Raw genomic sequence first — 27,152 nt, 5'->3', positions numbered from 1 at the left:
TTGCGATTTCCTAATAATAATAATTTGCAAACTTTATGTGGGTAGCACTATCAGACTACTCAGAAGCAGGATACAGGAGCACTACAGAAACATCGATGATACGGACATAGTCCGTTCCTTAATGGAGCACTTTAAGCAGAAACACCTCACAATAGAATTGTAAAATTCTTTGGACTACCACAAATCAAATCACACTTAAGACGTGGTAATCCTGAACTAAATATAAGACTGTGAGAAAGTGAATGGATCATGAAATTGGAAACAAAACAAAAGGGGCTTAACAAAGATGCAGAAATGCACAAACGGTTACAAGACATCTTTTAGAATTGGGGGTACCGACTGAACTTTCATAGGGACAGATGTACAAAATTCTTATTTTGCATTTCCTAAATAATGATTCCGTAGGAATCACTATTTAGGAAATGCAAAATGGTATGTATAAAATTTGCGATTTCCTAATAGCGATTCCTACAGATTAGGAATTGCTATTAGGAAATCGCAATTAGGAAATGCTATTGCATTCCCATCTATGGGCAAAATAGAAAATGGTTGGCATTTCCTAAATTGCGATTTCCTAATAGGAAATGGAAATTTAGGAAATTCAAACCCAAGGATGCCTCTGGGCTTAAGGCCCTCCTGGAGACAGCCCAAACTCATAGTGCACATGAAAGTGCACATTTGCCCTAGGGGCATATGTGCGCTTCATGTCGCATCAAATTTAAAAATGAATTTTTAAATTTTGCATAGGGTTGCCATCAACTTTGAGCCAATGGTAATAGCATTTCCTAAATGCCCAATTCACATTTAGTAAATGCTTTGTACGTGTGCTTTAAGAATTGCAAATAAGTAATCCCAATTTGCGTTTTTTAAATGGCGGTCGTAATTTGCTACTTCTACCTGGTAGAAATCGCAAATTGAGAGCGGTTATTGGCCTTTGTACATATGAAAAGGCTGTTTTGAATTTGTTAACAGGCAGAAATTTTGTCCAACTGGCTCATCGCCCATGTTCATATTACTATAACCATAGTGTTTATGTATACTTGATGTCATCATAATACACCGTAAATTCCCAGAAAGCCTGTGAGTGCACAGGCGTGAAGCCACCATCATGCACGGAGTCTCGAGGAAGGTATAACAAAGGATCAAATATTCCCCTCCAAGATGGTTGTGTCATTTGAATGAATGAATGAGGGGTTTATATAGCTCATGGCTACTCCGTGAACTGTCCTGACAGGAGAAGTCGCTAGATACACGCCTGATAACACAAGCTTTACTATTCCACAGTAAAAAGCCAGGGTTTACGTTTCCTGCAGAATACAGTTTCAAGGGGAATCAGATGAAATTTGCATGAAAGTTCATTCCATGCTTTAGCATTTAAATGTTCCAAGCAGGCGCACTAAGACAGATGTTTCTCTGTATGACTGCAAAAGTTTCTGATTGGGTACTGACTGTATTGCTCTTGATTATCAAATATTTAAAATAGCTTAAACAAAACTGCTTCATATTCAGACTTGACAGAATTAATCAATAATAAAAAAAAAATATGTAAAGCCCTAAGAAAAGTTATGCTACTAGGTACCAGGAGAGGAACTGTAATGGGCAAAAGTGTAGTTGCTCATCAGAATGGCCCATAAATCTGATGGCGCATTTAAGGCCCTCCATGAAAGCTTTAAGAACAGGGACCTTGAACAGTGAGGAGTGTTTCCAGTTCTGCACATATACGGTAATAGCGGCTAGGTGTAGCCGAATCGAGATATAGGCTAGTCTTGAGTCCTGCAGAAGATAACACATGATGTCTTGGACCATTGGTGTAAGATGGGTTATGCAGTTCGCGGTACAGTAGTGCACGAACCTCTTCTACTTAGAAACATAGGAAGTGTGCATGGTAGGCCTATAGGCTTTCTTTAGTATGTAAAAACAAGGAGAGGTAGGGAGATTCAAGACACCCTCTTAGTCCCCGGTTAAGGTAGTCAAACAAAGAAAGAGAGGTCCGTGGTATACCACTAACTACAATCTGGAGAAAGGATGAAGAAAGTGATGAAAAACTGGCCTGACTTTGGTCACTTTAGAAAGCCCTCACTCACCGACCTGGTCGGTGCCATGCTTCATTATCGGGCCTCACTAAAGAGGCCGAGTGCCTCTTTAGTGTGATGCAACGCCAGAACTACTGCGGAGCGGGTTTTTTTTTGTGTAAAGGCGTGCAGTGAAAGATAATATTGTTAAAAGTGTCTATTAGTGTATCAAAAAAAGTTTTATTTATAGATCACTAGGACACAGATAAAAAGGTTTTATGTGTTGGGAATTTATCCAAAATTAACTGTTTGGTTAATTCCAATCAATGAATACGTCAATCAACATGTTTCTGCCTATAAAACGGTGTGAGTTTACCAGGCATTCATCAGGACTATGTAAAGTGCTAAACCCTGGCGGTATGAGCACCCTAAGCCTCACCCTGACCTAGGGACGTGAAAGTGAAAAAAGTAAAAGGTGAAAAAGTGCATAAAAGGAGGAGCAAAAGCTCAACCCCCGTAACTCCTGGTTTAGGAGGCTTACCAAATTCTGGTTACTGCACCTGTGGAAAAGAAAAGGACACAGACATACATAGAAAACAGAACAAACATTAATTTGCCAGTCTATGTTTACATGAGGTACATCGGTGGTGCTCCAAATGTGTTGCAGGACAGTGGATGGCGTCTAAACAGTATCTTCAACACCAGCCTCTGTACCTTAAGGACATTACTGTTAATGCTAAGGGGTGTAGTGAGCTAAGTGTGAGCTAGAGTAAGCCAAGTAGCTAGTGGGTTAAAAACAGGGAGACGTGTGCTCCTGGGTTGGAATCAATGGACCAAAAGGTCTGTGACCCCGCCGCGAAATACGGTGTGGTTAAAATTGTCTCACTTGTAGGAAAAATGCGGTCTGCACCATGGGTCTCGGGAGGGGGGTGGAGGCGTAATTGGCACACCCTAAATGCAGGAAGAGAAGATAAATATCAGGCATTCGTCTAGTGGTTACTTATCTCAATAGTTCCGTTAGGATCGTCTATAAACTCACGCCCTCGACGTCAGGCACCCTCTCGGAACCTGCGACTCCCTTGTACCGGACCCAGACGATGGACTGCGGGGCTGGGGAGGGAGGTTAAATGCCAAGCCGCTCAAAGCGGTCTGTTTCCGGGTTTCCGTGTTGGGGCGTGGTCACGCATTTTGGTGGGCGTGGTTCCAGGGACTAAGCCAATGACAATGGATGGAGTTTTAGTTGGGCCAATCGCTGGTCCTGGTTGTATGAGATGACGTCGTGGCTACCACGGGGTGTCATTTCTCTGCAACTAGAGCGGTGATTGAGAGTTTTATTGAATTACACAGAGTCCCGATGGTGCGATCTTTAGTTTGCAAACGAGATGTTCAAGAACTCAAGAAATCGGAGATGTCAAGAGTAAGAGGCACAATGGGGCTGTGTGGGAACGCAATCGTAATCTTATAAAAATTGCATTCATAGGTAACAAAGCGCTTGGAGGCGCGGAAAAGACATGAAAGGGTATGCTATCAGTGTCTAGACATATTGTGCTTAGATGATCACAGAGTGTTGGATCTAGCAGAAACGCAGCGGGTGAGACACCAGTACTGTATGCTGAAAGAGGATTTTACACACCCCGCAGTTCCAGGGAATGGGGTGGCAAATTCTATGTGGGTGGTGAGTTACATAGTGGGAGATATTCAAGCTAGTCTAGGGCTTAAACTGATTATTTAAGCACCGTACTCGATACAAATGTGAGGCAAAATTAATGTAACCAAACTCTAGGAGCTCACGATCCAGATTGTGAGGTTGAGCTGCTTTGGGCCCGGGTGTCTGACACTGCCTTGTCTTATATGTGAGAAGGTCTGGCTTGTTGAGGAGCTTTTTTGGCAGAGCAATGTATATCTCTAAAATGGATGAGAAGGAATATGCTACTTACCAGTATGCATTTGTTCTTGGCATGTAGGGCTGCTGACATTCCTATCTCTGCATAGATCGCCGCCTAGTGTTGGGTCCGGATGATTGCATATTGTTGTCCTGGAAGAGTCTTCGAAGTATCACGAGATAGGTGGCTTCTCCCCCGGACTACAGTGCGCATGGGCATCCTCTCCATCCTCAGATTGTTTTTCGCCATTGTGGCAGGGATGGAGTATGATACAGTAAGTGATGTACATGCTATAGAATAATTCTGAGTGCTACAGCTGCGACAGGCACCGGGGAGGAGGGAGGGCGATATGAATGTCAGCAGCCCTACATGCCAAGAACAGATGCTTACTGGTAAGTAGCATATTCCGTTCGAGGCATGTGGGCTGCTGAATTCATATCTGTGCATAGAATGAATAGCAGTCTCCCCCTAGAGGTGGTTGCCCGTGCCAGCTGCAGCAGCTTGAAAAAGAGTCTTACAGCTGCTTGCTGTTTGGAGTGTACATCTACGCAGTAGTGTTTGGTAAATGTATGTATGGTAGTCCATGTGGCTGCTCTACATATGTCTTCTAAATGTTTCCCAGGAAAGCCATGGATGCCCCTAACTTGAGTGTGGAATGCGCTCTTGGGGGAACTGTTAATGTGCGTTTAGCTTTGTGATAACAAATTTGTATGCACTTAACAATCCATCTGGCTATACCCGATTTTGAAATGGGGTTGCCTTTGTGCTGTGGTGAAAAGGCAACAAACAGTTGCTTAGTTTTCCTGAAAAGTTTTGTTCTGTCTATACAGTACAGGAGAGCTCTTTTAACAACCAGGGTATGTAGAGCTCTTTCTGCCACTGAATCTGGGTTTGGGAAGAACACTGGCAGTTCGATAGTCTGATTGATGTGAAACTGGGATACCACTTTAGCATAAATGTAGGGTTTGTACGTAGCACTACCCTATTTGCATGAATGGCTCCTGGATAGTTAGGGCTTGAAGCTTACTAACTCTCCTAAGTGATGTAATCGCCACTAAGAAAGCCACTTTCCACGTTAGGAATTGAATCTCACAGGAGTGTAGAGGCTCAAAAGGTGGTCCCATTAGTCTGGTTAGAACTACGTTGAGGTTTCAGACAGGTGAAGGTGGGTGTCTTGGAGGAATCACTCGTTTGAGTCCCTCCATAAAAGCTTTAATAGCAGGTTCTCTGAAGAGTGAAAGGTGTTGCCTGTTCTGGAGATAAGCTACCACCGCAGCTAAATGTATACGTATGGAACTGTAGGCTAGATTGCATCTATGTAAATGTAACAGGTAACATATGATGTTTTGAGTAGATGCATCTAGCGGATTTATGTCATTATTGGTACAATAGATGACAAATTGTTTCCACTTCGCCGCATAGCATGCTCTGGTTGTAGGTCTTCTTGCCTCTTTGATAATATTCATACAGTCAGGAGGCAAGTTCAGGTAACCAAACTTTATGACTTCAGGAGCCAGATCGCAAGGTTCAACTGTTGCGGATCTGGGTGCTGAATGTCTCCATGGCTCTGCGTTAAGAGACTGGGTGTTAATCGCAGCCTTTGATGAGGCACCACGGAAAGTTCTAGGAACTTGGTGTACCATGGTTGCCTCGCCCACATTGGAGCAACTAGGATGAGTGTCATGGAGTGTTGTCGCAGTTTGCGCGCCACTAGTGGTATGAGCAGGGCTGGGGGAAAAGCGTACGCAAACCTGCCTGACCAGTTCATCCATATCGCATTGCCCTGAGACTGCAGATGTGGAAACCTGGCGGCGAAGCTTTGGCATTTTGCGTTTTCCCTTGTGGCGAACAGGTCTATCTCTGGGTGACCCCACTGCTGGAAGTACGGTTGTAGCACTGAGGGATGTATTTCCCCACTCGTGCATCTGGTGGCTGTGTCTGCTGAGCAGATCCACCATCTGGTTGTCCCTGTCTGGGAGGTGATCCGCCATGAGGAATATGTTCCTCTGAATGGCCCACTTCCACATGCTTTGCGCTAGATGTGACAACTATGGAGAGTGTGTCCCTCCCTGCTTCTGTATATAGTACATGACAGTCATGTTGTCCGTCCGGATCAACACGACTTTGTTGCACAAATGTACCTTGAACGCCTTCATTGCCATGAAGATTGCCATTAGTTCCAACAGGTTGATGTGCATCTTCTTTTGCTGTGTCGTCCATAGTCCCTGTACTGTGTAATGGAGGACATGCGGTCCCCAGCCCAGGAGAGATGTGTCCGTCGTCAGCAATATTTGTGGTACAGGCTCTTGGAACTGTCATCCCCCGCAAAGGTTTTGTGGGTTCCACCAATGCAGAGAGTTGTATGCGCGACCGGTCACCAACACTAGGTCTTTTAATTGTCTTTGAGCCTGGTTCCACTGCCGTGCTAAGCACTCCTGAAGCGGACGCATGTGTAGTCTCGCGTGGGGGACTATGAAGATGCAGGAGGCCATCATGCCTATCAACTGCATAAACACCCGTGCTGGGAGCGAGTGTTGGGGTCTGAATTTCTGAATCAGTAATTGAATACTGTTGATTCTTGCTGAGTTTGGCTGTGCCTTTTCTACCAGAGTGTCTATTGTTGCTCCAATGTACTGTTGTACGTGAGCGGGTTGGAGATGAGACTTTGCGTAGTTTAATGAGAATCCGAGGCTGTGCAGGAGGTGAATAGTGCGAGACATGTGGCTGGCACATTGCTGGACTGACTTTGCTTGGATGAGCCAGTCGTCCAGATAGGGGTAGACGTGGACATGGTTTCTCCTCAGGTGCGCCGCTACCATTGCTAGGCACTTGGTAAACACCCTGGGGACTGTTGTCACCCCGAAAGGTAGTACCTTGAACTGGTAGTGCTGATTTTGTATGGTAAACCTGAGATACGTCCTGTGTGCAGGATGTATTGGTATGTGGAAGTATGCGTCTTTTAGATCTAGTGTTGCAAGGAAGTCTCCCTGAGTGAGCAATGGCAGAACCTGTTGTAAAGTGAGCATGTGAAAATGTTCTGATAAGATGAATTGATTTAGGGGCCTGAGATCCAGTATTGGCCTGAGAGACCCGTCCTTTTTGGGTATTAGGAAGTACAGCGAGTATACCCCTGTACCCTGTTCCTGTATGGGGACGAGTTCTACGGCCCCTTTTTGCAGCATGCTGATAACTTCTTGCTGCAATAAGTCTATGTGCTCTGTGGACATAGGACGGTGTCTTGGGGGTATGTTGGGTGGAGTGGAAGTTAGCTCTAGACAATAGCCGTACTGAATGAGTTGTCTCACCCACCTGTCTGTGGTAATGCTCTCCCAGACTGGCAGGAACTGTTGTAATCGCCCCCCGACCGGTGTTACATGGTCCAGGGGCAGTGACAAGGTGTCACTGTTTAGTATTGGTGGAGGATCTGGTGTTGTTATTCCCTCGTCCTCTGCCTTTGCTGCTGTTGCCACGGTATCCACCTCTATTGTTCTTATTATAAGTGGTCTGCGTGCTCCGTTTATTGTATGGAATCTGTTGTGATGCCTGGCCTCGTGTACCTCCTCTGTTACTGGAGCGACGAAAGGAACCTCCTCTGAACTGTTGGGACTTCAAGGCACCCATAGACTTGGCTGTTTCTGTGTCTTTTTTAATCTTTTCTAAGATTGTGTCCACATCAGGACCAAATACAAAATCAGGGTTCACAGGCTGATTCAATAGTGTGGTTTGAATTTCAGGTTTGAACCCAGAGATGCGCAACCAAGCATGTCCCCTGAGCATGACACTTGTGTTAATGGCCCTGGCTGCGGTGTCTGCTGCGTCTAGCGCACATTTAATGGATGCATTAGATATGAGTTTCCCCTCCTGGATTAGCATTTCTGGTCCCTCCTTGTAGGCCTCAGGCAAATGTTGCAGCAGTTGCTCTAGAGTGTCATAATGCGCCCTATCGTATCTGGCTAATAGGGCCTGTGTATTAGAAATTCTCCAGATATTAGCTGCTTGAGCAGCCATCCTTTTCCCAGAAGCTTCTAATACTTTAGATTCCTTGTCTGGAGGAGGAGCATCACTCGTAGTTTCTGAGTTGGCGCGCTTACGAGCATTTGAGACCACCAAAGAGTCTAATGGCAGCTGTCCTTTCATATATGTAGGGTCCACAGGCACGGGTCTGTATTTTCTTTCAATTCTGGGGTTAATAACCCTTGCTCTAGTGGTTTCTTTGAGAATGTCCCCTGCGTGTTTAAGGACACCTTTTAGCATTGGCAAAGTTTTAACAGATTTCTCTGAAGTGGAGAAAGTGTCAAACAGGAAGTCCTCATTCAACTTGGTCAGCATGCATGTCCACATCATGTTTTTGTGCTGCCGTTTCAATCAAAGCGTTGAAAGCAGCTGCATCTTCTGTTGGTGAAGTTTTAACAGGATAAGAAGGAGTATCAGGAATACTCTGTGACTCCCCCTGGTCAGCAGGGTCTGCCCAGGCTTGAGCCTGGTCATCCTGATCTGTGTCCCCAGGGTAATTATATTGTTCATCATCGTCATACCCGATATCCTCAGTAGTGGGTGTGGGTGAGTATGCAGAAGTGTCCTGGCCATGGTACCTCACAGTCTCAAAAAGGACAGGCGATGTTGAAGAATCCCTTTTCTTCTTGAGTGGAATTTTGTATGATTCCAGAGGATTTTCTGACCTGATCTTCCTTTGATAAATAGTAAGTCTACCAGAGTCTGAATCGATATGTAGCTTCGACTGGTCATCATATGAGGGCTCTTGGTACATAACTTCCTCTTCTAGAGGATGACTCCTTTTTCCAAATGACACCTTTTTGGGTGTTTCGACCCCAGGTTTTGGATCGAGCGCCTTAGGGCGTGCAGTCGGGGGCAGTCCGAATTTTATCGGTGGCATAGTGTCTTTAGACAGACTGACCTTCTTCGGGGCCGGCGTCGATGGAGGCCTGACCGATTTTACCTTTTCGCCAATAAGTTTTTGGCCCTGCGTCGACTTCGGCGATTGTGGCGTCGGAGGCGCGCTCTTCTGCCTCGACTCGACGTGGTCCTTCGAGGAGCTTTTGGATTTCGACTCAAGGCCTTTGACGAGCTGGGGCCTGTCGACTTGATGCTTTGGATCAAGAAGCTTCCGAGACTCGAGTCCTTTCTTTGTGTCACTGTCCGTCGACGTCGACTTAGTCGGTTCAACGTGCTTCGTTTTAATGGTGGACTTCAGCGCACCGATCTTCGGTTCGACACTCTTTACTTTTGACCCCGCAGGGTCGTCGACACCTTTTTTCTTCGTCGACTCCGATGGGTTCGAGCTGTTCGATCCGAAGACTGTTTTCAGCAGTTTCGGTTTCGTTTTCGACTTGATGGCTTTCGGTTTCGTTTTAAGTAGTTGGACCAATGGCTCATGTGATATATTCTTAGCCGGGCCTTGACGCGGGCCTATAGAATGTTCTTCATGATCTTGGCTAAGGCCTTCTGGCGATGCCTCGACCTGAGCCCTTGGAAGTCTTTGAGTGTCTGTTTTGGGCCCCGTACCCACTTTTGGGCCTGGTTCATCGCTTGAGTCGTCATCAACAGCTCCGATGGGGGATACATCGTCCCCTACCTCGACGACGTTTTCATCTTCGAAGTTCTCTTCGTCGTCCTCATAATAGTTGGAGTCATGCTCCGAACCGGGATCCGACTGCTGTTCTGGATCCTCAGTCTCGACGACCTCATCATCCTCTTCGTCGAAGATATTCACCGGGTCGGGCGCCGGCTTCGACATAGTTTGCCTCGCTGCACGTCGGAGTCTAAGCGTCTTCTTCGACCTGAATCGAGCACAAGCTAGACAGTTGTCCTCATTGTGCTCTGGTGATAAGCACTTGTTGCACACCGGGTGTACATCGATGTGCGGGTACTTAGAGTTACAAAGGGGGCATCGTTTAAACGGGCTCCGTTCCATCGACGATCGGCCTCCGGTGTCGAAAAGGCCACGCGGCTCTCTTCGACGTCCTGCTGAGGAATAACTGGAACAAAAACTCGGCACCGATCAAAACAATACGGATGACACCGAAGGCCTTTTGGCCTTTAGAAAAGTTTCCGAACTTGAGTAAAGAAAAGTACATCTGAACCCAATGGCGGAAAAAAACAATCTGAGGATGGAGAGGATGCCCATGCGCACTGTAGTCCGAGGGAGGAGCCACTTATCTCGTGATACTTCGAAGACTCTTCCAGGACAACAATGTGCAATCATCCGGACCCAACACTAGGCGGGGATCTATGCACAGATATGAATTCAGCAGCCCACATGCCTCGAACACATGGTTTCCTGGCTCACGTGGCAGCCACAAGGATGAGGGTGATGAATGTTTGCTGCAGTTTCCCACCCACATATAGTACAAGTGGGAGAGGAAGAAAAGTGTATTTAAAGATACCTGACCAGGTCATGCACAGAGCATTGCCCATGGGCTAGGGGAGTGGGAAACTGGAGGTTAAGTTTAGGCATTTTGCAAGTAGTGAAGAAATCTAAATCTGGGACCCTCCAATGGATGAAAAGAAGGGATTTAGACATGTTGGTATAGTGGCTACCATTGGACTTGTTCCTGCACCCCACTGAGCAAGTCTGCAAAGGTTGTCCACCCCTGGGAGCTACTCTGCTAAAAGATCCACCTGGTGATGGTTCACCCAATGCCAAATTCTCTACGCTAGAGCTGACAGTTGAGGGGAGTGTGTGCCAGCTTGCATTTGCAGGTAAAACATGGCAGTCATATTGTCCATCTGCACTAGGACTACTCCCCCCTGATTATCTTGGAGATAAGCTTTGAGGCTTAGGTTGCTGCTCATTTCCGGGTGGTAGAAGTCACCAAAGAGTGAGGGGAACATGGCCTCTATTATAAAGAGTATTAGATGATGCAGGTTTGAACTTTTACCCAATGACGGATGTTACAGGCTTCCTGAAGATTTCTGGGGTAGGTTTCATCATACCACTCAACATAGGAAGAAACAGGGGGGAATGCTGAGTTCTAGATAGCATCTCCATCAGATGTTGATGTCTGGGATGACATGCCTATCTACCTTGTGGTAGAAAGCTGCACAGTGAATGACATAGTGTTATGTAATGTAAATCGAAATTTATAAAGCGCAGACTGTCACTCCGCAAGGAGTATTTTGGCGCTGGTGGATTGGAGGTGAGGGAGGGTCCTAAATGTAATAGACATGCTAAATTTTAGATGTAGTAGATCTAAGACATGCTAAATCAGTGCTAGACAAAGTGCATCCGGGATGTTATATATTCATGTCTTCAAGACCTTCCTGAATTGCGTTTCGGTATTCTGCAATCTTAGATTGGTAATGCATTCCAGGCTTTGGTCCCAAGCACGGCCACAGTTTTTCCTCCTTTTGTTCTACATATGAAAATGGGTGGTTTAAAGAGGTTGGCTGTTGAGGACCTGAGAGTCCTAGTCGTGGTGTAGGGGGAGAAGTGTGCTGAGAGGTACTTAGGTCCTCTTTTTAAGGTGGCTCTATAGGTGATTAAACAAATTTTAAAAAGGATTCTCTTGTGAACCAGCAGCCAATGGAGGATTTTGAGTGCCGCTGATGCAGAGGCTCTACGGGGAATTTTCAAGACTAGATGAGCTGCAGTGTTTTGAACAACTTGGAGTTTTTTATGGTAGATTTATTGGCTCCTGCAAATAAACAATTGCAGTAGTCTAGACGTGAAAGAATTGGGGCCACTGCTAATGATTTCTTTGCCAGGAGTGGAAGCAGGTCAAAGAATTTTTTTAATATTTAATAAGGCTAAAACAAGTCCAAGCCATCGCCGAAGCGTGTGGGAGGAACGAGAGCGCAGTATCAAACTGTATCCCTAGATTTTTGGCCACCATGACCATGTCTGGTGGGGGGTGTAGTTCCTTCTGGCCACCACATGTCCGGCTGGAAGGATACATGTTTCCCAATGTGGAGGATTTCCGTTCTATTGGTGTTGCATCTAAGGTGGTTATCCTTCATCCACAGGATGACTTTAGATAGGCAGCATTTGAGATTCCGTTCAGCATCTGTATTGTTGTTATCCAGAGAGACAATCATTTGAGTATCGTCAGCATATGACGTTACTCCAATCCCGAAAGAGCTTATGAGAGAAATAAGCAGAGTCATATAAATATTGAACAACAGTGGGCTCAATGAAGAACCTTGTGGTTCTCCTGTTGTTATATTTCCCCCCATCCAAAGGAAGGGACCAAGGGTCACTGCTTGTCGGCGGTTGGTAAGGAATGATTTAATCCACTCTAGAGCCGTGCCTGAAATGCCGGCGGGTTCTTGTCTCTTCAAAAGGATACCATGTGAGATGGTATCGAACGCGGCTGACAGATCGAGTAAGATCAGGACTGATTTCCTGCCTTGTCAGCAAGCGTTTTTAGTGCTTCAGAGACTTACAGTAAAGCAGACTCTGTGAGTGCTTTGGGCGAAAACCTGATTGTTGAGGGTGAATAATATTAGCATCTTCAATTAACTTGGTTAGTTCATTGTGTACAAACTTCTCTGTGATTTTTGCTAGTAGGGGAAGTAAGGAGCTGGGCAGAAGATTTGAGAGCACAGAGGGATCAATGTTTTGTTTCTTTTTTAGTGCTTTCACCAGGGCGAGCTTCCACTCCTCCGGTACTATGCCCATGCTTAGAGAGGAATTAACTATCTGATTTAGGACTGGCTCGACAATGTCAGTAATTTTATGGAGAATCATGGGGGGGCAAGCGTCTAACGGGGATCCTGATTTACAGGCTCTCATGGCCTCGTAAGTCTGTTCTAAGGATACAGATGTAGAAGTATTGATACAGTAGGTGGTAGCACCAGCAGCTGATTCATTGATATCATCCCAGTTGTGGATGGGAGTAGTAGGGAAGTCCTTTTGAATATTAAGAATTTTTTCTTCAAAAAAGGCCGAGATGTCCTCACACAGAACGTGTGAGGGAGGTATTTCATTCTGCAGTGCTTCAGGTTTAGTGAATGACTTTACGATTGAGAAGATGATTTTTTGATCTAAGTTGGCCTTCTCTATTTTACCTGAGTAATACTCTTTTTATGCAAGTTTAATCTGTAGATGATAGAGCTTTCAGCTGCGTCTATATGCTGTTCTAGCTTCGTTTTTATATAATCTTCTCCACTTACGCTCCTGCTGCTTACATTTAAGGTGCTTTAGTGCTAAATCAGACGTGATATAGTGGTATCCTCTGGTGGGAGAACCAGAACAGAGGTGCGCTCCCAGTCAATGGTTGGGTTCCAGGTCATCATCCTCCCAAGTATTATCTGTAAGGTGTTGGTAGACAGGGGCCAAGCGAATCTTGATCTTCTTAAACATATTCCTCTTCCAGCTCTGAGGAATCCGATTCAGTGATTTCTGGACTGGACTGATGGGTTCATAAGTCTGGTCGCTCATCATATTCCTCCTCTTCTGCTCTGAGTGGGTCTGCTTTGCAGAAGATGTCGGATATCTCGAACAATGAGTGATAAAATTTGTTGTGGGCCCAGCTTCGGTCTCTCCACTACCTAATGGTCTTCTTGCTCCTGAAAGTGGAGCAGGAGTTTCAGTGGCCTTTTTCATGCTCTGGGGAGAGTCGTAAATTATAGACGGCATGGAGGTAGGCCCAGGGAAACTTCGAGTAACACTGAGGGTACCTATTGAAGGGCGTCCCTTCCATCACCGTCTAAGCATCTTCAATCGCTGGAATCGATAAGGATAGTGCAGGGTCCCAAACAGCGTGGATACACTGAGGGCCAGGAGGACGAGACTTTAGCTGATGATATCCGGAGCAAGTCGAGCAAAGAAGGGGAGAAAAAACTTGACCCAAAGACAGAGTGGAAATCCTCTCAGCGACTGGAAGGAAGCAACAGGTCACAGGACCACAATGTTCAGCATTGAACATGTCGAGAATGGGAGCAATGTTGATACACGTCCGAACCAGATGACAGAAAAAAACAAATTTAACAATGTAGTTTGTGCCGATGCGCGTTCACTACCAAAGGAGGAGTCACCAATACCTTGAGACTCGAAATACTTCTTTGAAGAAAAACAAGTTGCAGCAGTCAAAGCCCAAGACTAGATGGCTGGAGTATGCAAGCATTTATATCTGTTGATACGCATGCTACCAACATGGGTATACACCTATGGCTACCTGAATTTTTGCTCTGTTAGCAGCACCTCTCCTGAACACAGATTCAACTGCAGACCAAGCACTTCCTCAGGAATGCCCAAGATTAACTTTCCCACCCCTCCCTCTGTCCACCCTGTCACTACAGTTAGAAAAAAAGGTTCCATTAATCCACACCCTTCCAGGTCCTCTTGTATGCAACCATCTACTGCAGGTGCTTGAGGAATTACACACACATACTGATAAATATTAGTTATCAAGTTAGTCTCCCCCATCTTTGTCAACACAAGATATACTTGTGATTAGGACCTTATTATGTCATTCCAAGCAGAGGACATTTACTTTTTGGTATGGGGAGTGTAAAATTGTCCTTTTGTATTTAGATATTTACAATAGTCACAGATGTGGTCCCAGCATTTCTTATTGCTTTCTTCTATCCGGAAGTATATTCCTGATGTCTCACAAATGTCTTCTGGAAAGTCCAGGACCACTAAATCTTCACAATGGAGATTCCAACTATTTAGTTCATCTAGATTGTTTGCATGGATCTGCATTAAAATGTGACATCCATTTTCGATGGATGTAAAAGTGTCTAACCGCCTTGGATGGCTAATTCTTCCAAGCTTGATATCAACGTCTAATGGAACATTCTTCATCTCAATCATTGGGATCCAGCAGTACAATGTTACACTTAAAGTTAAGCTCTTGCAGATAACCTCTGTGCATGATCTGCAGGTTGAATCCAACAATTCCAACATAGCTTTCTTCCTTCTGAGGTTGACAAATTGAACATCAGTAAATTAAATAATAGTCAGGTATGTTACTTACAACACAAAGCAGCAGAAACATTTGATATTTTCTTCTGTGTGCAAAACAATTTATTGCTATGACCTGGTATGGTGTTGGTCCAATCCATATGGTGTCATCCATGACCTATCCTTGTGTATGTGCTCAAAAATGAACTGGCTGGAAAATTTCAGCATAAGATTAACCTGATAGATTTTTCGGATACAGCAGCATCTCAATATGAGGCATACAAAAAAGGCAGACCATTTATTGTGGATCTATTGTGGGTAATACATTTAAATTCTGCTGATATTCTCAAAACCCCTTCTAGTCCGATGAGGGATAAAGACATAGCGGGAATCTTTTTAAGAATGTAATGCTCCTAAATTGTTATATCACTCTTCAATGTTTGATTAACAACTTTCTGAAATGTACCTTTTGATAAACAACTTTCTTTTCAGTAGATCAATATTTTGATCTCTAGATCTTGTCTGGACCATCCTCTCTCCCTGGAATCCTAAATAATTTAACTTTGAGGTAAGCACAAAGAAAATGTCACTTACCTTTGGCAACAATAATTCCTATTGAAATATATATTTCCTCACCTTCTGAATATTCTCCAAAAGCCAGAACAGACACAAACATTTTTTTCCCCAGCAATACCCATCCAGGCGTGCTGACCGAAACAGAGAGAGCATCAACAACAGCATATACATTTTCATATATTAAGATCTTATTAATCACATTACTAAGTCATAGGCGGAAGGGGAGAGAGGAAAATCTGTTGGAAAATTTAGGTTCACAAGAAATTATTATCAAAGGTAAGTACCAGTTTCTTCCGATGGATACTTCTTCCTGCAGATTCCACACCTCATGATGAATGAGTCCAAAAACAATACCTCCCTGGTAGGTGTGACCGAGTAGTGCTGAATAACCAAGTAATGAAACAATAACAAGGTGATGAATAGCACTGGCAATCACTCGGGCAGCATCCGAAAACCATCGTTTTTTGCCCACCATGACACTTCACTTTGGACTCAGCTATATGCAAATCAGCCTTGACCCAGCTCCAATCGGAACAGTCCATCCCAAACTGCCAGGCCAGGTTCTCCCTGCGTTATGGGATCTTTTTAAGAGGGGACAGTTGGTGGGACACATATATTACGTTGGGAGGTACTCTCGCCCCCACAGCCATGCCAGGTTCCTTTAGGCTACCATTAAGCCCAGTGTGACCCATATTCTGTCTTTTCTGTTTAAGTCGGTAGGGTCCCAGACATTCAAAAGACATCTTTTGGTCTCTGTTCCCATCTCTTGTCCGAGGACCTCGCCAATAGAGTCATGAACCCCCTTCCAATATCTCTGGATGATCACACATTCCCACAAGATATGTATAAACGTACCAGGCTGGCCACATTGTCTTCTGCACATGCCATAATCTGCCCTGCCCATGCTGACTAGCCAAGACCCCGTGATGCCAATTCTATGGAGGATCTTCAGTTGGACCAGCCGCAGTCTGGAGGAGAATGCAAACTCTCGCGGGGAGTCCACTGCCCCTTGCCACTCTTCATCATCAAGCCATCTCTCTCACAGTGCCTCCGGACCAGTTTGAGGGGATCTGGGGCATTATTGACCAGTTTCCTATAAGTCAGGGACACCGCTTTTGTTTGCAAGTACCCATCGAGTAACCTATCTTCCAAAGGTGAGGACTCTAGGGGAGACCCTCCCTTTAGTAACTGTGATGTTAGTGCATGCTTCACCTGCAAATATCTAAAATAATCTGTGTTGGCTAGATCATATTCTCATTGCAGGGTGGCGAACTAGACCACCTCTCCCTTCTTCCATAGGCCGCCAATTTTCGTGATCCCAATCAAGACCAACTTGTCAAACCCCTTCAAGCTTCTCAGGGTGCCCAACTGCTCAGAGTACCACAAAGGAGTAACCTGTGTGAGCTTCTGGTCTCACCCCAGGCTCCTGTTGACTGCATGCCACACTTGCACTGAATGCATGGTCGGTCCTGTTAGGTGACATTTCTTGGGCTTGGAATAAAGGGCCAAGTTACAGTTACCTCTCGGTAGCAACCGTTTGTAAATCTTATAACCTGCAGTGACGGTACGTGCATTGATTAATAGCAGCCAGGTGGGCCGCGCAATAGTATTTTTTAATTTCAGGAAGTCCGATTCCCCCATCATACCAACTCAAAGCTAATTTAGGGAAGGCAATACGAGGGCGACCCTCCCAAAGCAGTTTCCTCTAGAAACTCTCTACTTCTTTAAAATATTTTGCTGGGACTGGGTCTGAGAAATTCTAGAGCGCATAAAGAAAGTGTGGCAGTGACATTTTGAACAGCACTGCCATTCCCAACAGCGAGAGTGGGAGAGTCTTCCAGGTAGCCACCTCTCGCCTCAGTCTCTGCAGTGGGGGGAGAAGGCTGCGTTCATAACTAATTCTGGGGTCTGTTGTAATAAATATTCCCAAATATTGGAAGCCCTCTTTCGCTTCTTGCATGGGACACCCTCTTGTTAGAGTGGGTGGCTCGCCACCAAGGACATACATTAGGGATTTGCTCCAGTTAATTGTGTACCCCGAGGATTTCCCAAAAATTGGTAAATATGTTCAGTACCCTGTGGAGCGATGTCTTGGGGGACTCAAGATAAAGCAAAATGTTGTCCGCATATAGAGAAATGCGTTCCTCCCATGTGTCGGCTCACTTCAGTCCTTGGATTACTGGGAGTCTACGAAACCACGCCGCCAATGGCTCTAGGATAAGGGAAAAAAGTAGGGGGGACAGTGGACAGCCCTGCTGAGTCCTTTGGCCGAGCACAAATACCCCCATCTTTTTATTGTTGACAATTACTTACGCCAAGGGCTCCGTGTAGAATAGGCGCACCCACTCGAAGTTGGGCCCGAATTCCATCTTAGTCAAGACTGCAAACAGATACGGCCACTCTATGGTGTCGAAGGCCTTCGTGGCATCTAGTGAAACCACTACTGCTGCTTCTTGGATCGTGTCCTGGCGCCCCAACACTCCAAGCAGTCTCCATGCAGTGTTCCAGTGCAGTATAAAGCCCGATTGATCCGGGTGTACTAATTTACCAATCACTTGAGCCAACCGACCAGCCAGAAGTTTCGCCAGTACCTTAGGCTCAACGTTTAATAATGAGATGGGCCTATAGGACGAGCATACATTTCTGGGTTTGCCAGTTTTGTGTATGGTGACCTACGTGGCAACCCTTTGATCTAGAGGGAGCAGCCCTGTGTCACGGCTTTCTTTAAACATGGCCCGCAAATGTGGGGCAATTACCCCTGGCTTCAGCTTGTATAGCTCGATCGGCAGCCCATTGGGACCCAAAGCTTTACCTGACTGGAGGTTTCTAATTGCCTGAGCAACTTTGTCAGTAGTAAATTCACTGTCGAGCACTTCTCTTTCATCTGAGGCCAGGGTAGGAAGCAATATGTCCGAGAGCAGGGCATGCAAGTTATCTTTTGCTAGGGAGGAACTCGCTTGATAAATAGAGCAATAGTAATCTGCAAATTCGTTGGCAATCTCCTGTGGATCTTTTCTTTCCCCTGACCCCGTCAATAATTCTGGCACTAGTCTGCTCGCCAGCTCCGGTTTATCAAGCCACGCCGATAACTTTCCAGCCTTGTCCCCCAAATCATACCGTCTACCCTCTTTGTCTCTGCCCAGTGACTTGGTCATGTCAGTTGCAATGGCTTTATATTCATCTCTTAAGTTTTAGGGCATGGTGTCTGTCTTGAGTCACTGGTCCCTCATTTTCTTCCTCCATGAGGAGGATTTCGTCCTCTAAGCAGGTTAGGTCTTTGGACTATTCCTTCCGTCCCCCGGCTATAAGCGAGATTGCTTAACATCTCACTGCCGTTTTAAAAGCTTCCCACAGGTTTTGAGATGATCGCACTGATTTACTATTTTCTAGAAAGTAATGTTCAATAGCTTTTACCAGTTTGTCTCTCACCACGGGGTTCAGCAAGTACCAGGGATTGAAGGGCGCTATTCTCCTCATCCTCTTCTCGCCCATGACCACTTCTGCCCACAGGGGGGAGTGATCAGGTATGCCTCGGGCAAGATGCCTAATTTCCCGAATATTTTCCACTTGGGACCCCAGAGTAAGAAGATAGTCTATGCGAGATAAACTATTGTGCACCCCTGAATGGAAAGTGTGTTGGATACTTTCTGGGTGGTACACTATCCACGTGTCTACGAGGCCCAATGAGTCTAGGAAATCCAGGAGCCACCTATGCGAGGGGCTAATAGTACGAAAAGGACACCCGTCAAGGGCACAAAATACTACAAAGTTAAAATCATCTCCCATGACCAGGTAACTTTCTGGGAATGACAGCGTGATTTTACCCAAGTCTTTGAAGGTTTGGCCCTTAAACCTCGGCGGGACATACACTGCTGCTAATGTAAGTGACTTTCCCTCCCACTGTCCTGAGATTGCTGCGTATCTACCCATCCCATCAGTCCAAGTGTGTTGTATTGACAGCAGAAAAAAGTTGTTTAACAAGATGCCCACTCCCCTGGAACCGTGGTAAAACCAGAATGAACTATCAGTCGGTAGCCACTTCTACTCATCACTTTACAGGAGCTGCCCACTAAGTGCGTCTCCTGAAGGAGTACCACATCTGGGGCATGCCGCTTAATATATTGCAGTACAATACTACGTTTTAGTTTGTCCCCGAGCCCATTTACATTCCAACTCAGGAGCTTAAAACTCTTCTCCCAATGTGTCCCCATTCATTTGATCATAATTTGCGTATCCCATCTCATACATCACAGCATTTAGTGCTGCTCTCTCAAAGAAAACATTAAACAGCCCAACCCCAACCCAACTACCCCCCTCCCAGCTCCCCGGCGCTCTAGGCCTAAAAATTCCCATGAATCAAACAATGCGGAGTGCCTGTCGCCCAAACTTGAACTCACGATATCGAAAACATTCTGCCTTGCCAGAGGGACCCACCTAATGCCCATGAGGATAACTGAGACATGTATCACCATTAACCAAACCATTTTCTGTCGTACGGGTTCCGCCACCGCTTAGGAACAGCTGCGATTGGTGACGAACAGATCCGCGACTCAGCGAGCATTGTGGTCCTTTGCCGCTCTCCAACCCTCCAGCCAGCCTGCAGCTGCCTCTAGGTTGTCAAAAAAACAGATTTCGCCCTCAACCTCGAAGCAGAGCCGGGCCAGGAACACCATTGCGTACTTGAGTCCTTTGTCTCAATGTCTCTTTTTCACCTCCAGAAATGAACAACGTTGTCCCTGGACATTAAGGGTGAAGTCTGGAAAAAAGGAGATCTCGCAGTTCTCCTATCACAGTGGAGGGGCTACTTGCGCTGTGTGTAATATAGCATCTCTGTCCCTAAAGTTTAAGAGTTTCGCCAACATTGGACGGGGAGGTGCTCCTGGTTTCGGACGTCCCTCAGGGACACTATGCGCCCTTTCCACCACAAAGAATTTTGACAACCCCTTAGGCTGAAGATGTTTGAGTACGAGTTCCTACACAAAGAGGTCGGCCGCAGGGCTCTCAGCCCTCTCCGGCAGACAAATATTTCTTACATTGTTCCTTCTGGTCCGCCCTTCATAGTCATATAACTTCTCCGCAAACTTACGAAAATCCTGTAGGTCCTTGATGTCCTGTTGCATTTGCGACGCGTCTCCAATGAGGCTAGAGGTGACTATTTCCATTTGTTTCACCTTCTCCCCAATTTTGGTCAGATCAGCCCTGATCGGTGTCACCTCCGATGTGATGGTGTCCATCCTTTGCTCCAGTGATGAGCGCACTCCATGACATCTTTTAATGGAGGATCTTGGAGCTCTCGCTCCGGGCCAGGTGCCATCTTTCCTTTGGCACAGTGTTCGGAATCAGCGTGTTTTGGAAACACGTACGTACCTGTCGAGCTTTGTCTGTTGCGACCCTTTCAATCCCGTGGCTCCTGACATTTTCTCACCATTCAGCTAGGACCGGCCCCGGTCTCCTACTCTGGGCCTCTCCCCCGGCAGAGGAGCGTCACACTGTGTAGCAGCACCCTCAAGTGCCCAGTAGTTATCAAAAGTTTAACCTTTCATGGCACCGAATAAAAGGGGAAGGGGAGGCCCACAAGGCCCTGCAGGCATGAGATACACGGTAATTATATCCGATGTGCCACTCGGACCCAATCTGCTGCGACGGTGGTAGTGCTCCGTCCAGCTCCCACCAGACGCGCGTTTAATCAGCGTCCTCAGACCCCCTATTCGTCCTCCCAGACACTCGATTAGCCTTCGCCCCAGGGCACCATCACAGTCCTCGCCCATCAGAAGACCGAAGGACTGAAGTGGGACAAGGTGTTCTTCACTGTTGGGCGCTGCGTTATTGTGTATACACCATGTCCTGGAGCTATGCCACATTCCACCCCGGCACCACATAACCAATGAGTTCGACTTCACTCGGGGGCCCGCGGGTCGGAAACGCCAGGCAAAGTCGCTTTTGGGTGCTGCAGTCTACCACACCCTCCACTGACCTCTCACTCTCAATAGTGTCGCCGCTCAACCCTTCACTGGTGATCTCGGATGAGGCGCAAGTGCTGGCGTCTCTGCAGCTCGTTCTTACTGCATTCAGCTGAGGGCCCGACAGAGGCCACGACCACGGCCTTGCAATGAGGGGCCAGACCAATGGTATAGCCAGGCCCACTTCTTCGGACAGCAGTCCCCGGCTCCCGGACCCAGGTATGCCTCAGCGTTCAGCATGTATTGCGCTGCTGATTTGGGGACTTTCACAGTCGTCTTCCGGCGAATCAGTCTCTATGGTGGTTCCGGTGGCCCCTCCTTTGTGGTGGCAACGGATAGGTGTACCAGATTTGCTAGAAACTATCAGGTTTACTGCGGAGCTAGTGTATCTGGCTGCCATTTCTCTCCATGGCGAAACCACGCCCCCCATAAAGTAAACTTTTAAGAATAAATTCTACAAGTGAATCTTAAATCTAGGAGGCTGTCATGAAGCCACATGAAAATGGAGAGGGCAGCCAAATAGCCCTTTAGTATACTGACCGCTAAGGCCTGCCGAGGAAATAGCACAAACCACAGATCAGCTTTAAAGGCATGACTGAATGGTTCTAAGCAAGAATCTACATATGTATTTTATGGCAGGTTTTCAAGCAGCCTAGAAGACATCAGCTAATTCAAGTAAAAAGAGGGACTTTCACTTGCACCACTAAATCTCCCATTTGGCGACTGGGAAGAAAGCCCTGACGACCCTGCTGCAAGCGCACATGCACCCTGTGTGACAGAGAAAGAGGGAGTAGAGATCTGAGTTTCAACATGTTGTAGTGCCAAATCCTTCTTGTCAAGTTTAAGACAATCCGGATCAGCTGTGTCCAATGCACCTGCACCATCAGTAGGACTCTCGATACAAGAGTGATCAGCAGAAACGCACAGAACAATTCCTGTGACCATTTGGTCATTAGAACAAATGCCAGCACTACAAAGAACAAATATTGTAGTTCCACAGTGAACCTGAGTTAGAGCCTGAGGGGGGATATTATTGTCCAATAAAAGCAGGTGCCCTGGAAAATCCTGGACACCAGCTAATCCCCATAATTGAGAACCAACAGAACCTGGCTCAGAGACTTCATTTGTCCTGCCACAGGAACACCTTCAAAGGGCAAAGCTCCAGGACAGGTCTCACATGCAAATCCTTCTATGGAAAAAAGAAGCAAAGGTAGTAAAATCTTGTGTCTCGCACCGCCTCGGGCATCACCTTGTTGCTCAGATATGAATTTACCTTAAAAAGTGAAAAGACAAGAGGCCTTTGGCAAATCAGGAACAAGTTGGTTTAATAAAACGCAGCAGCCGGGAGAATATTGACAGAGTAGCATCTAAAGAAAGTCTCTCATTGTACAGAAGTTTGGGCCGACCATTTATACAATTTTTGAGGTACAATAAACCGATCTGGCATTTTTGGCCTAAATAAACAACAAGTACAACCATCTGATAAGGGGGACACTGGTGTCTCTCGACCTTGGGGAAAGCAAGTGTGAGCGAGTGTGTATGTGCTCAGATGTCAGAAGAGGGGAGTGCGTGATCACTACGTGTGGTGTGTATGCTATATCCTAATGCGTTGAGTGTTCCTAACATTATGTGGCATCTAACTTTGTAGTATTTTGGGAATACGTGCTTTTGGCCAAATATGTTTTATTGGGGCCAATTTCCTCAGACCTGTTTGTGGTTAACTGCCTATCTGTGGGATCGATCTGGGTTTTCCGTGTGTTCGTCTTTGCCTTTGGGATAAGTGTAACTCACCTGTGGCCTGTCAATCAGTAGGCTCAGGTATGGGTCGCAGGACCTGTCTGACCACATATCTCTGACTCTGGGTTGATAATGAATATTGTGCATACAGTTGCCATAGCGCACATAGATATTGTCTTTCCTGATACTGACATTGTTTTGCGTGCACAGATTATGGCATACGTTGATATTGTTTCTACTGGTATCAACATTGTTATGGGTACATAGATTAAGGCACACATTGACATTGTTTCTATCAGTATCAACATTGTTATTCAAGACCATTTAATGGTGTGCATCACCGTTGCATTTATTGGTATTGCTGTGGTTGGGCCTGCATGTATCATGGTGTGTAATGTAATAGCATTAACGGATATTAACACCCTCTATGAACCCTTTGTTCCTAGGGGCAAGAATCAAGGTCAAGGAATGTGACTGACAGCACATCCTGTAGGAAGGAAAGCGGTGAATAAGGGAAAGCAAAAAGGGTATAATGTAGCCATTGTGTGCAAGCTGGATCATCAAGAGATCCACAGTCATTGTCTCCCAGTGGGTAATCAGAAGCTGGTGGCAGAAGAGGAGGGATGGGGCATACAACAGGTTTGGGGAAGCACAGCCAGCACATCATGGAGGCAACTGGAGACACTACAGTTAATGGTCTCTCTTAGATCCACCTTTGCCTCAGAAACAAAGCATTTACATTTTGGACTGTTAGAGAAACAAATGTCACCAACAGGACTACTGTGCATGGAGAGGCCCTGAAACTTTAGGCACTTTTTGTCTAGCTGTTTTGATATGGAGGATAGGCACAGTGAATGCAAACTTTCACTACTGTTTTTGCATTATTCCATGAAGGGATTTTTTCTCTCACTAGAGACATTCACTGTTAAAGGGCATGTCCACTAAGATCACCTGGATATCTGCCAAGACGTTTGTGTAGGACATCCAAGTGTGTCTGCACAAGGTAACATCTATGGTCCTGAACTGAGCAACTGCAATAGTCTGCTATTACAGCCTCTCTTCAACATTTATTGATAGGCATCAATGTAACCATTGACCAGATATAAATATGGCATATGCACCGAATCATATAGTCAGTAAGACTGATAACTCCTTTTCGGCAGCTCCCATAAGCTATGGATGTATTAGCCAGAAGGCATGTGAAATTAGCCATAAGAAAAGACTTTAAAGTCCACAGAATGAAGCCTCCTGGACTTTCAGTCTGGAGAGGCGACAAGATAGGCAATAGGACTAAGTTTAACAGAATCACCAGACTATCCGGACTGGGTTGACACAATAGAATCAATGGATCCAAAGGTGCTGGTCTGTTTTTTTTGCAATTTGTCTGTGGACTGCTGGGTCTGTGAAGGGCTTCTCCCAGGCAGCCAAAATTGATTGCAATGGCCACTTGTTCAAAGGCAGCAGTAGTTATGATACTGAAGCAGATGGTTAAAATGTTATTTTTTTCATCATTGGTGGGTAAGGTTAACGTCCTACACTGCTTTTCATAGCACTGAAGTGAATAAACTGACTTCCTCTGAAAGATGTTCTGAAGGGTACAAGACGTCTCCTTGTGGAGAAGTAAATGTACATGTACATGTATTTATATAGCGCATATCACCCACATCGCAGGCATCTAAGCGCTTGCTTAGGGAACCCGTCCTGGTATTCCCCTGTGAGATAACCCCGGCAGGGTATCCACAAGGTGAAAGCCAGGCATCCCACCGCGAGGGGCCATTGTGGAGATTAAGCAAGCTATTGCCCAGAGTCGCAGAGTGTGAACCGGTGAGTCGAGTAGGCACCAGAGCGAGAATTATCGAGTCAGTGGAATTATTGAGCGCAAGCCCCGTCGAGGCGGGGAATTGAACCCTGGTCCAGGGCCGATCTCAGCTTCCGGGTCTGCCGCCTCTAACCCCTGAGCCACACTTCTCCAAAGTACATAGAGAATTAGCAGCTTATAAATCCGGGAAAGGTCAGGTTGTTTCTTGTATGAAGAGAGGAGGTGATTATCCTGTAAGCCATCATCATCTGTGCACCAATGGTCTTTGTCGACCACATTGAGAGCATCTGAGTTCAATCTAAAAAGTTTCTACATCCAAACAAATCTTTGTAGGGCAATGCTAGGAGGTTCATATATAAACTGGTACATACATTCTTGCAACTTGGATAACGTCAACCAACTTTGAAGATGACAGCAGTCATCAATGCTGGATCCAAGGGGAGGGCACCCCTAATTATGCAGGTAATGCAGAGGGCATGATGTTTGGTGCCTTGTCAGGCACTGACTTATATGTAAGAGGTACTAGCGTCAGACTGTGAAGGTGCGAAATATAAAGGCGTCAGTATTGCCAGATCCGCCAAACGTGAAAGAGTAGGAGTGTGATCCAGAAGGAAGCTGTACCGACCTTAAGATGATGAAAGGCCTTGAGCTATGTAGGCTCAGCACATGGAGTCAGGCACTCGAGAATAATCATTTTAGGTCGAAGTCTAGCAGACAGCACAGCTGTGGGGGGGGGCATTCAGAAAGCTTCTTGGGAATTTATTCCACCCATTGCTTACAATTGGCTTTCTATTTGATGTCTTTATTTGTTTTAGGCTGTCCAGCCTGATTGGCCCTCATGAAGAGCATTCTTTACTTACTGTACCCTTCCAAATGCTGCCTTTATCCAAATAGGCTTTTAAATCCTGTTCTTTAACTTGTCACATTAGTTGTGCAATCAAAGACAGAGGTCAAATGTCAGGATCTATCTTATGGAGCTTGGTGTCTCTTTCTGATTTCTAAGTTAGAGGATTTATGTGACAATCTTGCTGTGATAGTTTTTTTCTAGCACACAACGAAGTTTAAAGGTCTGTAATAAACTGTGCAGACATTTCACTCTATGCTGCTGTGCTCTACTCTGCACTCCATATCTACACTACACCACTGAACTCTATGGCAATGTACTCAATGTCACTCACGTCTACTCTGCACCACTCTAATCTACGGCACTGCGACACTCCACTCTGCGAAACTCTATGCCAACTTATGCTCCTCCATCCCAATCTCCTCTATGCCACAAACATTTAGCCATGCTGAACAGATAGCCATGCTGGTGTACAACATGGATAAAAGACATTGGCAAAGTCAATAGCTCTTGTAAAGGCTAGACCTATTGGCTTTGCAAATGCGTTTTTAATATTGAAACCAGCTCACTTAGAGAGATGAGACTGGCTTGGTCATCAGCATTAAGTCTTTGAACTTGAGCTGGACCATTTCCTCACTATGGATGTTTTGTGTTCTTTGTGCCAAGAACTCTGGGATATGGCAGTCTATATGGTGTCTTACGTGAGTGGATTAATTGTCAACAACAGGGGCAGTCCTGAAAACCCGAACCAGGGGCAAACAATACAGGAATCCAAACAAGGGTTCAAGTTGACACAATATGTGCATCCAATTTTTAAAGGCCTAAAAAAACATTTTAATGTGAGAAATATGAAAAGGTATGAGAGAAAAAAACGTAAATGAAGAGGTATGAGAGGAAAAAATATCAATGAAGACGCAGAAGAGAAAGAAGAAAAGAGAAAAAGAGAAAAACCCATGTGTGAAGATATACAATTCATAGAAAAAGTTTGTATTTATTATTTTTAATTGGATGCACGTTTACGTGAGTGGGCCATAGACAGCTTTGTGGAGGCTAGGCTGGCTTTGGTCAAAAAGTACTTGGCCTCCCTTTCTCTGAAGGCCTTCAGATGCATTGAGGAACAGGAGTTGCAGATGGACGGATCCTGGTTCCAGCTGTCACGTGGAACTAGTAAAAACATCTTTTTAAAACACATATAGTATGGTTTTAAACATTATGAGGAAACATTTGACCTAGTCAGTTTCAAAAGTGGAGGAATTTAATCAGTGGGCCAACTAGAGTGATCTGGACACATGTCAATAAGACTTAGAAAAAAGGGAACTGTCATCGAAGCATTCGTCAGTGCCATTACATTCTGGGTGGGTTAGGCCTCATGGGACCGCCTAACAGAGCAGGAGCGATACTGCTGGGAAATGTTGCAGGAACGAGTCTGATGCCTGAAGGATATTCACAAGTGA

General features: G+C 45.6%; 1 protein-coding gene across 1 annotated transcript in view; it reads right to left on the bottom strand.

Moving 5' to 3' along the window:
- Positions 1-27,152, bottom strand: part of TOGARAM1 (TOG array regulator of axonemal microtubules 1) — an 871,068-nt gene that overhangs the window by 127,158 nt on the left and 716,758 nt on the right. The window lies entirely within an intron of this gene.

This window comes from Lissotriton vulgaris, chromosome 9, assembly GCF_964263255.1.
Source record: "Lissotriton vulgaris chromosome 9, aLisVul1.2, whole genome shotgun sequence".
Lineage (NCBI taxonomy): Eukaryota > Metazoa > Chordata > Amphibia > Caudata > Salamandridae > Lissotriton > Lissotriton vulgaris.
The sequence above is the reverse complement of the archived record's forward strand: the minus strand, read 5'-3'. Positions and strand labels throughout refer to the sequence as shown.